This window comes from Phascolarctos cinereus, unplaced genomic scaffold (genome assembly GCF_003287225.1).
Source record: "Phascolarctos cinereus isolate Bilbo 61053 unplaced genomic scaffold, phaCin_HiC Scaffold_4;HRSCAF=312, whole genome shotgun sequence".
In the NCBI taxonomy this organism is placed as follows: Eukaryota; Metazoa; Chordata; class Mammalia; order Diprotodontia; family Phascolarctidae; genus Phascolarctos; species Phascolarctos cinereus.
Window position 1 is genome coordinate 179602623 of NW_027555847.1, and position 15978 is coordinate 179618600.

General features: G+C 40.3%; 1 pseudogene; it reads right to left on the minus strand.

The window, feature by feature from the left end:
- Positions 1-9770: 9770 nt before the first annotated feature.
- Positions 9771-9983, minus strand: LOC110218793 (ATP synthase F(0) complex subunit k, mitochondrial pseudogene; annotated as a pseudogene).
- Positions 9984-15978: the final 5995 nt, after the last annotated feature.

Below are 15978 nucleotides of genomic sequence, written 5' to 3' on the forward strand. Positions count from 1 at the left end.
TGGAGAAAAAAAAAAGTTTAAATGAAGGACAACACCTTTTCCCACCTCACAGGTCACCAAATGTAGGGAGGCAAAGACCTGGGTTCACAACATGACTGTCAATTTCTGTGATCCTGAGCAAGTCAGTTACCTTTTTATGAAGCTCATTGCAAGTAAGGATTGTTTCATTTCTGCCTTGCACACCCTCCATGCCCTTCAACAGATTTATGAGTTTCAGCCTCGTGGGCATGACCTTTTTTTTTTTTAAGTACTGTCACATCTAGGGTGTGATAAACACAGGTTGAAGGCCAGTAAAGTTTCAGATCTTGCATGAGCGGGTTGAGTTCCAGCTGAGCCCAGGAGAGCCGCTGTGGATTCAGGCTTCTTACCATGCTTATAGCAATTAATAATGAGTGGAAAAAATAATAAACAATCCTCTTTTGCTCAGCTTTCAGGGGGGATCTGAGTGGTAACTTAAATCTCTGGGTTAGCTGTCATCCCCAGGCAGAGAGGAGATTGAGGGGAAGGGGAGGGGAGGGGAAGAGACAGACAGACATCAGCACAAAAAGGCTTTCTGTCCTTTTTTAGGTAGAGAGAGGCTGGGGCTAGGAATAGGGATCAAATGAACTATGAGGTTTATGTCTAATGTTACATGTGTACTTCTACTTTTGCTGCATCTAATCTAATTAAAAAACTTTTATTATTTAGTACTAAAAGTGACAAAGAACATCTGCAAAAGCTTAAAAAAAATCTGGAATGTTCACTAAGTACTTAAAATATTTGGATGTTTTAGGAAGCTGGGATATCCGTTAGTAAGAGAGGATTCAGTGAAGCACGTGGCCAGGGACTTAATGAAGGGGAGGAGTTAGTCAAAGGGGGGGGCATGGGGAATGAAGTAGAGTTGTGATTGGGTAATCACCCACGAAGGGGCGGAGCCAAGGGGAGAGCGGCAGCTATCTAAGAGTAGGAAAGAGGTCTAAGGACCCCCGATCTGGAGCTGGGTGGTGCACATGATAGGTGCCTTTTGAGAAGTGGAGAGTGGGATAGAGTAGTGGTAAGTGCCTAATGCGTAAGAATCTGTATCCTGGTTCTTACTCAAGATAATGTAAATTTTCTCTTCCCTCCAATAGACTGAAAGCCCCTCCCCCCATAATATAAGTTTGGGAGAGCAGACATTGTTGCAAGTTTTTTTGTGTGTTCGCTGCCCAGGAGGTAGGTAGATGGCTTGGGGCTGGAATCAGGAAGACCCGAGTTCAAGTCCTACCTCAGACACTGTGTGATCCTGAGTAAGTCATTCAAACGATTGCCTCAGTTTCCCCAATTGTAAAATGACTGTAATAATATCACCTCCCTCCCAGATCTCTTAAATGAGGTAATATTTTGGGGGAAAAAAAAACCCTTGGCATAATGCCTAGCACAAAGTAGGTGCTTAATAAATGCTTGTTTTTTCACTTCACAAAACAATCCCTGAAACAGCAGACAATTAATACCTGTTTGTTGACAGAAACAGGGCACTGGTCACAGGCACCCTCTATTGTCACATGGCTGTGGTTTTTAAAATCCTATACATATATTCTCTCATTCTGTCCTTAAAATAGCCATGTGGAACAGGTAGTGAAAGTATTGTTACACATGTTTTACAAATGAAGAAGGGAAGGGAATAGTAGAAATAATAATATAGTTCCTACTGTGTGCCAGGTACTTTGCAAATATTACCTCATTTGATCTTCACAAGACCCCTGTGATGAGGGTGCTGTTCTTATCCCAATTTTACAGTTGTGGAAACTGAGGCAAACTGAGGTTAAATGACTTGCTTAAGGTCACACAGCCAGTAAGGGTCTGGAGAAGCTGAGACACAGAGAAATAAATTGACTTGCTCAAACCCATAGTTTCTGACTCCAAGTGGAGCAGTTTCCATTATCTCATGGACTCCTCCTATTTTATAAGGGCAGGGACTTTATTTTAATAGGACAGACTACCCAAGTGAATAACAATGAAGTACAATCTTCCATCAGCTCCCCATGGCCACCCACCCCGCAAAGGAACACACCCATCTTAGACAAGTCCTGCTCCTGGCTGAAAGACTTGGATGGTTTGCTCACTGAGTAGCTGGCTTTGCATGTATACTTCACTGGATCTGCGTTCTACCTTCAGGGCTGCTGTTCTCTGCCTTTGCCACCGCATTTGCTGCTACTATCTCCTAGAGCCTCCATCTGCAGCTGGGACTTCTGTTTTCTCAAAAGAGAATGAGAATTACCCCCCCTCCCAACATCACTGGGGCTAAGCAACACATGTTCAGCTCTTTTATTAGTCAGGCTCATAGCCACCCATACTGGCAAACACCCCCCTGGAAGCTGTTAAGGTCTATATTTTTTTCAACCAAACATCCTTCTTCCAAAATGGGGAGTCTCTCAAGCTCTCTTTCAACTGCTGCTTAGTATGAGGACAGTAGGTCTCTATCCTCCTTTAAATTAAGAAATTAAGAAAGAATTAATAGCAACCTCTGCAATAACAGAAATGGGCTGTTCTAGAATAGGATAAGCTCATTGCCACTGAAGTTATACTAAGCTAAGGCTTTTTCGCCTTCCATCATAGATTCTGTAGGTCCTTCTGTTTGGCTTTTATAGTCCCACTTAAACACTCATCCCCAAGCATAACAAGGTGATCCAGAATGCTCAGATTTTCCCATCCTGGTAGGTTATACAGAGCATGCACAGGTGTGGTGTATTTGCTAACAATTGACTACATAGGATCTCTGAGGATTTCTTCACTCATGGAGTGACCAATTGCTGAAAGAGTTGATATTTTAATATGTCATGATAAACCGTGAATGGTCCCTTGGTTGTCATTATACACACACACACACACACACACACACAGAGCGAGGGAGGAGTTGGGGTACTTCATCCTTGACCTCTTGTGGCTGTGACTCTCCAGGTGATAAGATATAATTCCAATGAGAGATAGAGAAGGATTCTCCTTCTCTACCCCAATATCATGGTGACCCCATTGCCACACTCCATGTATGTGAAGCGAGGCTTACCCTTTGTGTTTGTTTATTCATTATCTTGGTTGAATGAGTCCCAAAAGGGACATATCCTAGGTCCTAGGACCTTGAAAATTTAGAAGATCAGGAGAGCCTATCACTGGTCTGAGCTGAATGGCAGTGGTGGCTAATGACATCCTTGGAGTGATGGGGCTCACAAAGAGGGAAGCTTCTGTGTCAGAAAGAGGCCCAGCTTAGCTTTTCATAGGCAGACTGGTGAGAGTTGGCCAAGCCAAGGTGAAATGTTAAATGGCTAATTAACAGTCTTTCAAATGATGTCCAGATGACACTTAACTACCAGCCTCCCGGCATATTCTAACAGTGTTTATAAGTTACTAAATCCTATTTAAATTATTCTATTAATGTGTACTGATTCTTCCTATATTTATCATTTCTCTCTCTATAGGAATAAACTACCTGTCCCATCCATACCTGATTCATATTTATACATTGAGAATCTGTTTACTCCCCCAATCTTTGGTGATTCCCTTAGACTTTTGAACGATAGCTTTTATTGTAATTAGCAACATTCCTTGGCATCAGGGTGAGGATTTATTAGCAATCCAAGGAATGTGAGAATAGGGTGTCTAATTAGAGCCTAATGGCACTAATTAGAGGTCAGGCTTCCCCTGCACTGAAGCTGATCTACTACTATATCACTGGGGCCATATAGGTCAGGAAGGGAGACAGCCTGGCCTTGTACTCCTAGGAGTTGTTCCTCTGTGTGAGACTTATACCAAAAAATTGGTTAAACAAAACTACTATTTGACAGTAAATACAGGTATATGTACTATAGCTCTGCCCCTTCTATACCAAGAGGAGAGAAACAGTTCATTATGCTTCCCATGACCAAAACTGGTTATTTCCATCAATCTGAATTTTTAAATTTATATTATTATGATTATATATATATATGCATTCACATACATTATGTATATGTATATATAAATAATAAAGATAATGAAATATATGCAGAATTACCTATATATATGGAGAGAAAGAGCATATTTCTCTGAAGGATATGTGTGTGTGTGTATATATGTGTGTGTGTGTATGTATAATTTCTTACAACAAAATAGTATTCTATTATATTCATAAACCAGAATTTGTTAAGCCATTTTCCAGCTGATGGGCACTTTCTTTCTTTCCAGTTCTTTGCTTCTACAAATAATGTTGTTATGAATATTTTGGTACATGTGAGAACTTTGTCTTTGGCCAGGATTTTGGGGGGTTTATATGTCTAGTGCCGGACCTACTGGGTCCTCGGGCATGAATAGTTTCATGACTTAACCTTTTTTTCCAGAATGGTTGGACCATTTCACATCTCCACCATAGAGTTCTTATTTTGACAGTTCACAGAACTGCGATAGGCATCTCAGCATACTCCTCTTCTAGATTTCAAAGGTGGGAAGGAAAGGGGCACATTGACAGTGATCTTTGGCCCTGGGGTGAGACGGAGAATGCTTATGGATGCTTTCCCCTAGGATGTCACAATGTTATTGATGTGCAGTTCCTTGGGACAACCACAAGATGGTGTAAAAACTGCACCCAACTGTGGCAGGGCAGAACAGGGCTTGAAAAACTTTTTTTTTAACCATTGCTTTTGGGAAAAAGTTGAGGCCCACGTTAGTCGAAAGAAACCTATTTCATTTTAGTTTTTGTTAAAAGAGAAAATATCCCCATGTTTCCTTTTTAAATTAACCCCTTGCAATTGCTAGTGGTCCCTAACCACTGTACAGGAGCAGCTTTCTCAAAGGTCAGCCAGATCAATGTCTCAGTCCACATCCTCCTTAAACTCCTTACAGCTTTTGACATTGCTGACCACCTTCTCTGCCCTTGACTTGGGACTCTACATTTTCCTTGCTCTCTTCTTCCTTCTCTATCTCTTTCCTAGAATCATAGATCTAGCTCTGGAAGGAACCTCAGAGAACATCTAATCCAACTCCCTCATTTTACAGTTGAGGAAACTGAGGCCCAGGTAATTTAAGTAAATTGCCCAAAGTCATAAAGGTGTACACGGATCCTCTGACCTAGAGTCAGTGTTCTTTCCACTGTACCTACCTCCTGTCTCATCCTTTTCCTAACTCCTAATTATGGCCGATGCTCAAAGGTCTCTTCTTATATCTCTGCACTCTCTCTTTGGAAATAATCATTTGCTCCTGGGTCTTCAACTAACCCCTCTATTTAGATGACTCCCAAATCTGTGTCTTCTGCCCCGACTTCCTTCTATACTCCAGACCTGAATCTGCAATTGCTCGTAGGACATCTCTCCATGAATATCGCACCAGTGCCTTAAATTCAGCATATCCCATACTGAGCTCACTGCCTTTCCCTCTAACTGGGCTCCTCTTTCTGACTTCACCATTTGTCCATGGCATCACCATCCGCTCTTTCTCCCGCATTTGTAATGTTGGATTAATCTTTTTTGGGTGCACTGCACAGAATGCCAGGCCTGGAGTCAGGAAGATTCTCCTTCCCGAGTTCAAATCCAGCCTCAGACACTTACTAGCAGTATGACCCTGAACAAGTCATTTAGCCCTTTTGCCCTCAGTTTCCTCATCTGTAAAATGAGCTGATGAAGGAAATGGCAAACTGCTCCAGTATCTTTGCCAAGAAAATCCCAAATGGGGTCACAAGAAGTTGGACACAACTGAAACAAATGAACAACAGCAAAGTCTGATCTACCCTGCCTGGCTCTCAAAGCGCTCCACAAACTGGTACCAGTCTCTCTCTCTAACCGGCCACTGTCCTCTACATACTGTCCACCCTCCTTCTGTATCTTGGCTCAAGGTGTTCCTTGTACCTAGGATGCCCTCTTTGCCTGTCAAATTTCTACCTATTTTTTTTTAGGCAGTTGGGGTTAAGTGACTTGCCCAGGGTCACACAGGTGGTAAGTGTCAAGTGTTTGGTCTGAGTCTGCATTTGAACTCAGGTCCTCCTGACTGCAGGGCCAGTACTATATCCACTGTGCTACCTAGCTGACCCCTACCTATTGTTTCTTACTTAAAGAAAAAAAAAACAACAACAAGCCAACTTTATTGGTATCTTTTGTTCTTATATCATTTTCATTTCTGAATACAGGGTGTCCCAAAACTTTTAAACTTTGAAAGTTTAATAACACCCTGTGCATTAATCCTCTCTTATCCAGTGAGTCTTCCTTTATAACAGATAATAAAGGGGGAGGTAGGAAGGCATCTTCGCAAAACTAATCAATGTGCCAAATGGGTCTGACAGTATATACAATGCTCCACAATCAGAGGCCCCCTCCACCTTGCTAAGAAGTGAGTAAAATGCATTTTCTCTTCTCTGGTCCCTCCAATTGGCAACAGCCTTCTCAGGTTAGACTTCAACTTGGTTTTGTAACTTTCTAGTGCATTCAGGTTATAATTTTGCGCAATCTAGTTATCTGCTTGTATCTTACTCCTCTTCCCCTCCCCCCGACTCCAACATTTCAAGGTCCAAAAGAATAGAGACTAAGTCTTTTTTTCTATTTTTATTTTTAATCTTTTAATTTATCTCTCCCTCCTACTATCCTCACATCTTTCTGTACCAGTTCAGAGTTCTTCCCAGTTTCCTTTGAAACTATTTCATCACTTTTATGGCGTAATAAGAATCTATTAACGTTCATATGCTATAATTTGTTCAGCCATTCCAATTAATGGGTACCTCCCTGGTTTTCAGTTCTTTGCTGCCACAAAAAAGAACTGTTATAAATATTGTTTTATATGTATATATATATATATATATATATATATATATATGCATATATATATGTATACACACACACATACACACACATATATATATGTATACACACACATATATATATATATATATATATATATATATATATATATATATATATATATATATACACACACACACATATATATATATATAGGACCTTTTCCACCTTCTTTAATCTCTTTGGAGTATAGGCCCAGTATTAATTGGATTAAATGGTATGCACAGTTTAGTAACTTTTGGGATATAATTCCAAATTGCTTTCTAGAATAGCTGGGCCAATCCACAGTACCACCAACAATGCAATAGTGTGCCTATTTCCTGTAGTTCCTCCAACATTTGTCATTTTTCCTCTGTTGTTGTTGTTGCCAATCTGATGGGTGAGATGCAGAACCTCAGAGTTGTCTTAATTTGTATTTCTCTAATTATTAGTGATTTGGAGGATTTGTATATGGTTTTCAGAACATTTTTTTTTCTTTTGGAAACTACATGTTCTATCCTTTAACCATTTATCTGTTGAAGAATGGCTCTCAGTCTTATAAATTTGATCTATCCTTTATATATCTTGGATATGAGACCTTTATCAGGGAAACTTACTACAAAGATTTGTTCTAATTACAGTTGTATTAGATTTATTTGGGAGTAAGAATTATCAAAACTATCTATGTTCTCCTTAAAAACTAGCACAATACTCCATGCTTAATAAATATTTATGTGAAAAAAAATGTTTATGTGAATATATGAAAAGGGCAAAACAGAAACCCCACCTTTGACATATATCCCAAGGAGGTCAAAGACAGGTTATATACATACAATTTGGAGCAGTACTTTTTGTAGTAGCAAAAAGATGGAATACAACTGGGTAGCCTTTGATTTGGGAAAGGGTTCAGTATTTGTTGTATATGATTGACAAATAACGTTATTGTTCTATAGAAAATACTATGAACAAGCCAGAGAAACATGGCAGAGTCTTGTAGTGATGTAGAGTCAAGTAAGCAGAACCAGAAGAATATCTACAAGGACCATAATAATGTAAATAAAGAAAAACAACAATAAAAGACATAAAAACAACATTAAAAATCTGCCAAACATAGTAATTGTTCTAATAATGACCGATTTGGGCCCTCCTCTCAGTAGAGAGGTAGGGAGGCTGTGGGAGTGGAATGTTATAAATGCTATCACACTGGTCATTTTGGTTTTATTGTTTTTCTGTCTTAGAAGAGAGGGTAAACAGAGAGGAAGGAGATAGAAGGAAATAATGGTGGTGTAAAAAATACATTAATAATTTTTTTAAAAAAAAAAGGGCAACTAAAACCAACAAATACAATTAAAAAAAAATCAGTCCTATATTACAGCCAGTTAAAAAAGCAAAAGGGGGGAAAGAAAATTACATGGGAGAAAGGTGTCTCAATGTTTACGAAAACCTTGAATGGCAGAAGTCTTTACTAATATTTCTTCAAGAACCCAATGGATCTGTGACCTCATTGATATGAGCATTTCCTCTATTAATATATATCACAACCCATGCATTCTTTGTCGAAAGTGACTCTTTTCATGTCCTCCGCAGGGTCTAGGGATATGTTTGCAAATATTTAACAACTGCCTCTCCAGGGAGGAAAAAGTATGCAGAGCACACTGTAAATTTAATCTAAACTATTAATATTTTTCTCCATCACTTAGGTCTAGACAATCAGGAAAACAACGTATCAAGCCTTGATTAGTAGCATTTGCCAATTTCCAAGGTGTAAAAAAGCTCACACTAAAAATTTAACCATCAGCTCTCCTAAAGCTGGCTCCACTGCACTCCTGTATCTATCCAATGTGGTGCGGGGCTTCTTGATTTCTTAACCTTATGTACACTTACTTTAGAAATGTCACTAGCAGTGAACGTACCAGCTAAGTAGCTAGGTGGCGCCAGTGGGTAGAGTGCTAGACCTGGAGTCAGGAAGATCTGAGTTCAAATGTGACCTCACATACTGTGTGACCCTGGGCAAGTCACTTAACCTCTGCCTCAGTGTCTTCATCTGTAAAATGGGATGAGAATAGCACCTATCTCCCAGGGTGGTTGTCTCAAATGGGATAATATTTCTAGAGTGCTTTGTAAATGTTGAAGAGCTATATAACTACTAGCTATTATTAATTCTTATTATCCCTGGATAAACAATATTTCCACCTTCTATTTGGGTTATGCATTTTTTTTTAAGATTCCTTTTTTGTGCAGATTCCATTGTGAAGATTCCATGCTTTGTGCCATGCAGTTTTTCCTCCTCACCCTCCATCTGCCTTGTACCTATCTATTGCCATTTGGGTGACCTTACAATGTCTAATCTGACTACTAGTGCATTATTTAAAAATTTTTTGAAATGATATTTTAGATTAGAAAATAAGCAAATTTTACCACAAGTATTTTAATTCCTGTCTAAGGTCTAGAAGCACTATGATTATTTAAAGTCCTGTTTTCCATGTTTTTAATTTAAAAAAGAAATTTGTTGTTCAGTTATTTCAGTCATGTCGAACTTTTTGTGACCTCTTTTGGGGTTTTCCTGGCAAAAATACTGGAGTAGTTTGCTTTTTCCTTCTCCAGCTCATTTAACAGATCAGGAGCTGAGAAAAACAAGAGTTATGTGACTTGTCCAGGATCACACAGCTAGTGAGTGTCTGAGGCCAGATGTGAACTCAGGAAAATGAGTCTTCCTGACTTCAGGCCCGACACTCTATTCAATATATCATTTAGCTTCCCTTTAAAAAAGTAGAACTGCTTTACATTCTGGAAGAAGATGTACGGGCAAGACTGCATCAGTTTATAGGGGTCTTCTTGATGGGGTGGATCATGGTAAACATCCCTATCTTGTTACCTTTCATTATATTGCTACTAACACTTTTAAATCCATTTTGCAGGGGTTTTTTCTGAGTTCATGTTTTATTTCAAGACTTGCAGATCACATGCTGAGTTGACAGGAGGTCTTTAAGCCAGGGAACTTGATAATGAACAAAGTACACACACACACACACACACACACACACTGGACTCCATTTATGTTGCTTTCACTGCTGGAGTTTTTTAGACCTTCCCTTGAAGTAAAGTATGAGCAAAGCGATTCCTCTGTAAGTGGCCAGTACATAATTCTTTCTGCCATTAAGGGTGTATGAATTGAAGTATTTCTTAAAACCAGGGAACTGATACTGATTGTCAGATTCTGGGCCTGCCATAATTGAAATCCAGACAGCCGAAGCCTCTGCTTCCACTGCCCTTCACTGTCCACTCTTGCATTTTCCTAATAATCCTAAACAGCATTGCCTCTTGGTACATGCCTTGTTGAATTAATGAAAATAAACTGACAGCAAAAGGTGGCAAGCTTCCCAGCTCTGGGGTAGTGAAATAACCATGTCCAAGAGCCAAGAATCTCTGAGATTTAAGGAGACTAGAAGATGATCTCTGAGAGTTGACTTGGTCAAGGACATCCAAGATACCCTTGCTGTTCCCTTCCTGTGGGCTGAAGGAGATGGTATCCAGTGGCCAAGAAGAAGAAAATATTTGGGCACTTTTCAACCAGCCTAAAACATAAAATAAAAAAATGAAATTTTCCATAAAGAGTGTGAGTAATAGAAGATTTTTTGGTTTTGTTTTGGTTTTGTTTATCTGTGTGATGGCATAGAGTAGTCAGGCACAGCGCCTCCCATGGAAACCAGAAAAATTGCAATCTTGCTGTTGCTAATGATAAAGGTGATTAGATTTTTCTTTTTAGGGTTGTGCAGGAAGAGGAGCCAGTAATTCCTAACAGAACCCTCCCTCAAACATACCAGGGTCTGAATCAAGTTCCATTGCTAATGGCCACCAGAGTTTTTAACCAGTTTGACCCCAGCCCACTTCCTGCCTCCCACAGGATTCAGAAACTCCTGGCCTGGTGTGCAGTAGGGGAATGAGGACACCACCCACACCGTACTGAAAGCTGTCATGAGTTGCAACAGATGGTAGCTTTTCCAGCCCCTACCTCTGTATTCTTGTGAGGTAGGTTATTATTTTCTTTCTGTTTAGTCCCTTATTAAAGCTGATTTCATCTTCACATTGATTGGCTGAATTCCAAATGAATGGTTAAGTAAAAAGGCAGGTCGGGCCAGTTAAGATGAGTATCTATTGATAAAGGCAGAGCTTCCTCTTTGTTATCCCCACTAACCTGCTTTTGTGACACCCTAGCTGGCTTTTCCCAAAGGAAGAAAATACCAAATCTCTATTTGATCTTCTGTTTTGATAAAACCTAAGGACCATCTTTTCTTTATCTATCGAGCATGCTTGATTACAGTTCAGTAATAAGACCACAGCCACACAGACACGCACTTGTCACGATTTCGCTTCTCTGCAGAGAACTCAGAACCCTTTAAATCTAAAGGCAAACAAAATACACCCAACCACCACAACGTAGATGAAAAGTTCCACTAAAAGCAGCTAACTCTCTGAGTGACTGAAAAATCCGTGATGGTCCAGGAGAGATGATCAAGCATACTGTCCTTACCTCAGAAAGGTCGCTGTACCAAGAAAGTTTGCTTGTTTTTCTTGAAGCCAGCCTTCAATCTAGAGGACTGAGGAGAAGGAATATTTTTCCCTAGAAATAACAGTAATGTAAAGACAAAATACATTCATAAAACTTGCCTTGCTGTGGTTGGCAGAGAATTCAAACCTGTCCCAGACGCTTACTAGGTATGTGACCCTGGCCAAGTCACGTAATCTCTGTTTGCCTCAGTTTCCTCATCTATAAAATGAGGATAATAACGGCACTTATCTCTCAGGGTTATTATGAGGATCATATGAGAATGTAAAGGCTTAGCACAGTGCCTGGCACATAGTAAATGCCATATAAATGCTATTTTTATTTACCCATTTATTTATTTATTATTGTTTCCTCCCTTAGATTGTAACCTCTTTGGGGGCAGGTCATGTCTTTAGCCACTTTTATATGCCCAGTACTTAGCCTGGTGCCTGGCATATACTAAGTGCTATATAAGTGTTAGCTATTATCATTTTTATATATTTTATTATATATGATTATAAATATGTTATCATAATAATAATTATTTGGAAGAAAAGCAACCAGAAAGACAAATATAGTTTATTATCTGATATGGTAGAAGAGGCCCTAGTCTTGGCTCTGCCATTTATTAGTCATGTGACTTTGAACAAGTCATTTACATTTTTTGGCATCATTTTTCTCAGTTTTTCTTTTCTTTCTGTTTTTTTTTGGGGGGGGAGCCTATTCTCTCATCTGTAAAATGGGGCTAATAATTCCTGCCATATCAAAAAAATAGTAGGCTGGGGAAGAGGATTTGGGGGGGTCGGGAAGGGGAGAAGACTCCCCTTATTAACAAGACTGGCAGCGCTCTGCAGCTTGTCTTTGTGGGACACTGAGCAGCTAAGCCGACTTCCCGAGGGTCACCCAGTCGGAGTATGCTACCAAGTAAGACGTGAAGTACGTCTCTAGACAAAGAGAACAGCTCTCCATCCCTTCAGCCATGGTGTACTGTTACAAACAGAAAGAGACAACCCACAGAAAAGCACTTTTTAAATTATACAAACTGTAAAATATAGAATATAATCTTTGTGAGGGAAAGGATTAGATATGTTCTCAGTGCTTAACACACAGTAAGTACCTAATTAATGCTTGATTGATTTGTTGAATTGATTGAATGATCACTTCTTGTTGTTCAGTCCTACATCTACTGCCTACTGCCTTGTTGGCAAGGACAATTGAGTGGTTTGCCATTTCCTCTCAGGGTTGTTGTGAGGACCAAATGAGCTAACCTAAAGTTCTTAGCACAGTGCTTGGCACACAGAAGGTGCTTAATAAGTCCTTCTTTCCTTCCTTCCTTCCTTCCTTCCTTCCTTCCTTCCTTCCTTCCTTCCTTCCTTCCTCTCCCTCCCTCCCTTCCTTCCTTCCTTCCTTCCTTCCTTCCTTCCTTCCTTCCTTCCTTCCTTCCTTCCTTCCTTCCTTCCTTCCTTCCTTCCTTCTTTCCTTTTTCTCCCTCCTTTGCTTCCCCTCCCTCTGTCCACATATTGTACCCTTACCTGTGAGTGCTCTGCTCAAAGGAATATAAAATTTGATCGCTGAAATAGCAAGATATTGTAGTGTTTAAAGGCTAGATTTCCTTTTTATGGACCATGCCTTAAAACCTCTCTGGTTCTCATTGATTGGCTAACAATGGGTCCCAGCCCAAATCTCACTTGGTCATTGTTTGGATTCTTGATGGCTCTGAGTGAGTGTAAATAGCAATCGCTTCTGTTTTGGCCAGAAACCCCAGAGGGGCTTCCCCTCCTCTGGCTCCTTCTAAGGCTATACTATAGCATCACTTCTTCCAGCAAGGATTTCTACTTTGCTTCTGCAGTCCTGCCAGGTTTCAACTCCACTGTTGCCCTCTTAAAATATACTCATCACTTCTAATCTCATCGCCAAGCTGCTAACTCAAGCCTTGATTGACACCTGGCTCCCTCAGCTTCCTCTCCCCTCTGTTCCAGGGGCTGGAGTAGCAGACTTCTCCCAATGCCTTCCTTTTTATAGATGGCAGAAACTGGACTCTCAGCCCACTCTGCTTTGCATCTGGTTTCAGCTCCACAGACCAAGATGCTCTCATACCTGGCACCCCGATGTGTCCCCCCCCCATTTGTGTGCTGTCTTCTCCTTTAGATTGTAAATTCTTAGAGGACAGAGACTGTCTTACTTTTTTATTAGTTGTTATCCCCCCAACTTGTGCACATTGTCTACTTTTTAGGATAGAAGCTCCCAGAGGGCAGGGACCATTTTTGCTGCTTCGTTGTGCTTAGCACAGAAGTTGGCCCAGAGTAAGAAAGTAGTAAATGCTTTCTGATTGATCATCTTCTGTAAGAACTTTACTATAGCAAGGTGAAAAACGTATTAAGGTATGGATAACCGTGGGGATTTCCCTGGAATGGATTCTAATTCCATGGTGGTCCTTTCCTCTTCCATCAACTTTTCACCTAAATGAGAAATCTGGATCCCATGGGATCCTTTGAATTAAATAAAAAGCTGCAATTCTTTTTTTTTTGGGGGGGGTTGCTTTTTGGTGAGGCAATTGGGGTTAAGTGACTTGCCCAGGGTCACACAGCTAGTAAATGTCAAGTGTCTGAGGCCGCATTTGAACTCAGGTCCTCCTGACTCCAAGGCCAGATCTCTATCCACTGTGCCACCTAGCTGCCTCCCCCCGCTTATTTTCCTTTTTTTAAAAGCTGCAATTCTTTTAGAGAGATTACCATCCAACCTGCTCCTGTAATATACTTGTGAAATCCACAGCCTGGCTGGCAAACACTGCCTATGTACAATGGCTGGTGTGTGCTCCTGGTAAGAGAGGACTGGAACAACTTGGAAAATGTATATTTTATACATTTATTTACAAAAGATATACATAAATGCATGTCTGTATGAATACCTAGGCTGCCCCCACATAAGAAATGGATCCTGGAAATCATATAGTAGAGACAGTATTGAATTTGGAAGACCTGAGTTCTAATCTTGACCCAGACACTGTGTAATTCTGGGCAGATCACTTAACCCTTCTCAGTCTCATTTGTTTTCTCATCTGTAAAATGGGCATAAGAACAGCACTTGTCTCAAAGAGTTGTTTTGAAGATTAAATGAAATAACATAAGCAAAGCACTTTGTAAGCCTTAAAGAACCACACAGATGTTGACTACAATTGTTATTATTAATTATTATGAGTATTTCACTTTTCCAAAATCAAACAGTTTGGGAAAACGTATTTGTTGTTTTTGAGTCATTTTTCAGTCATGTTCGACTTTTCATGACCCCATTTGGGGTTTTCCTGCCAGAGATACTGGAGTGCTTTGCCATTGCCTTCTTCAGATCATTTTACAGATGAAGAAACTGAGGCAAATAAAATCCAGTGACTTGCCCAGGGTCACACTGCTAATAAGTGTCTGAGCCTGGATTCAAACTCCTCTCTTCCTAATTCCAGGTCCTGTGCTCTATCCACTGCCCTTGAAGGAGATGACTTCTTTAACACCTCCTTCAATGAAGCAGGTGCTAGTAAGCATGTCCCCAGGGCATAATTTGTAGATTTAGAACCAAGGGTCATTGAGGAAGTTCAGTCTGTTACCTGCTGCCTGATCTTCTACCCTGAGCAGTTTAATCCCTGGCAAGGAAGATGCTGCCAGAAATGATGCCCTTGGGTACTTCACTGCTAGAAAGGAAGTCACTGGTATGGTTCTGGACAGGATTTGGAAGCAGAAAGGCCGGGGCATGGGTCTTCAAAGCTTAGTTTGCAGTAGCTTTAATGGGCCTGGTTCTGTTTTCACCTCTCTGATGATGGGACATCTGTTTTCACCTCTCTGATTGATTACCCATTATCAAAACTGTGGTCACATCTAAGTTTTTCATGTGTCTCTGTAAAAAGTCTTTCATCATGTCTGTGAAATTAAAGCCTTGAAGAAAAAAGTCCCTTCCAACTTTAAACCCTGGAATCCTGTTTCTCAGGGGCTCTTGGGAATTCTTCAGACTACTGACTCACATTTGTATAGAGCTCTAAAGTTCAAAAAGACATTTTTCTCACAGTTGCCCTGTGGTAAGTAGTGAAAATATCTAGAACCTCTCTGTACAGTTGAGCATTATTCTAAGGCAAGAAAGCCCACATGCCATATACTGTCTCCTTTGTCGTGTTTGATGGAAGGTGGGGGAACAAACCTATTAAGGGAAAGCTTATTAAAAGTTCTAACTGTACATTATCTAATGTTGGATTGTGTCTCCATGGGAGGCAAAATACGTTCTTGACTTTTTGTGTAGAATGTAAGCTTCTTGAAGGCAGCTAGGTGGTACAGTAGGTGGAGCACAGGGCTTGGAATTTGGAAGGTTTATCTTCAAATCTGGCCCCAGACACTTACTAGCTGTGTGACCCTGAGCAAATCACTTATCCCTGTTTGCCTCAGTTTCCTCATGTGTAAAATGACCTGGAGAAGGAAATGGCAAACCACTCCAGTATCTTTGCCAAGAAAACTCCAAATGGGGTCATGAAGAGTCGGACACGACTGAATGACTATAACAAAAAACAAGGGGAAGGGAAAGGGAATATGCATTTATTAAGCACCTACTATGTGCCAGGTACTAGGCTAAGCATTTTATAATTATTTGATCGTCACAACAACCCTGTGATGTGGGTACTATTATGATCGCTATTTTATAGCTGAGGAA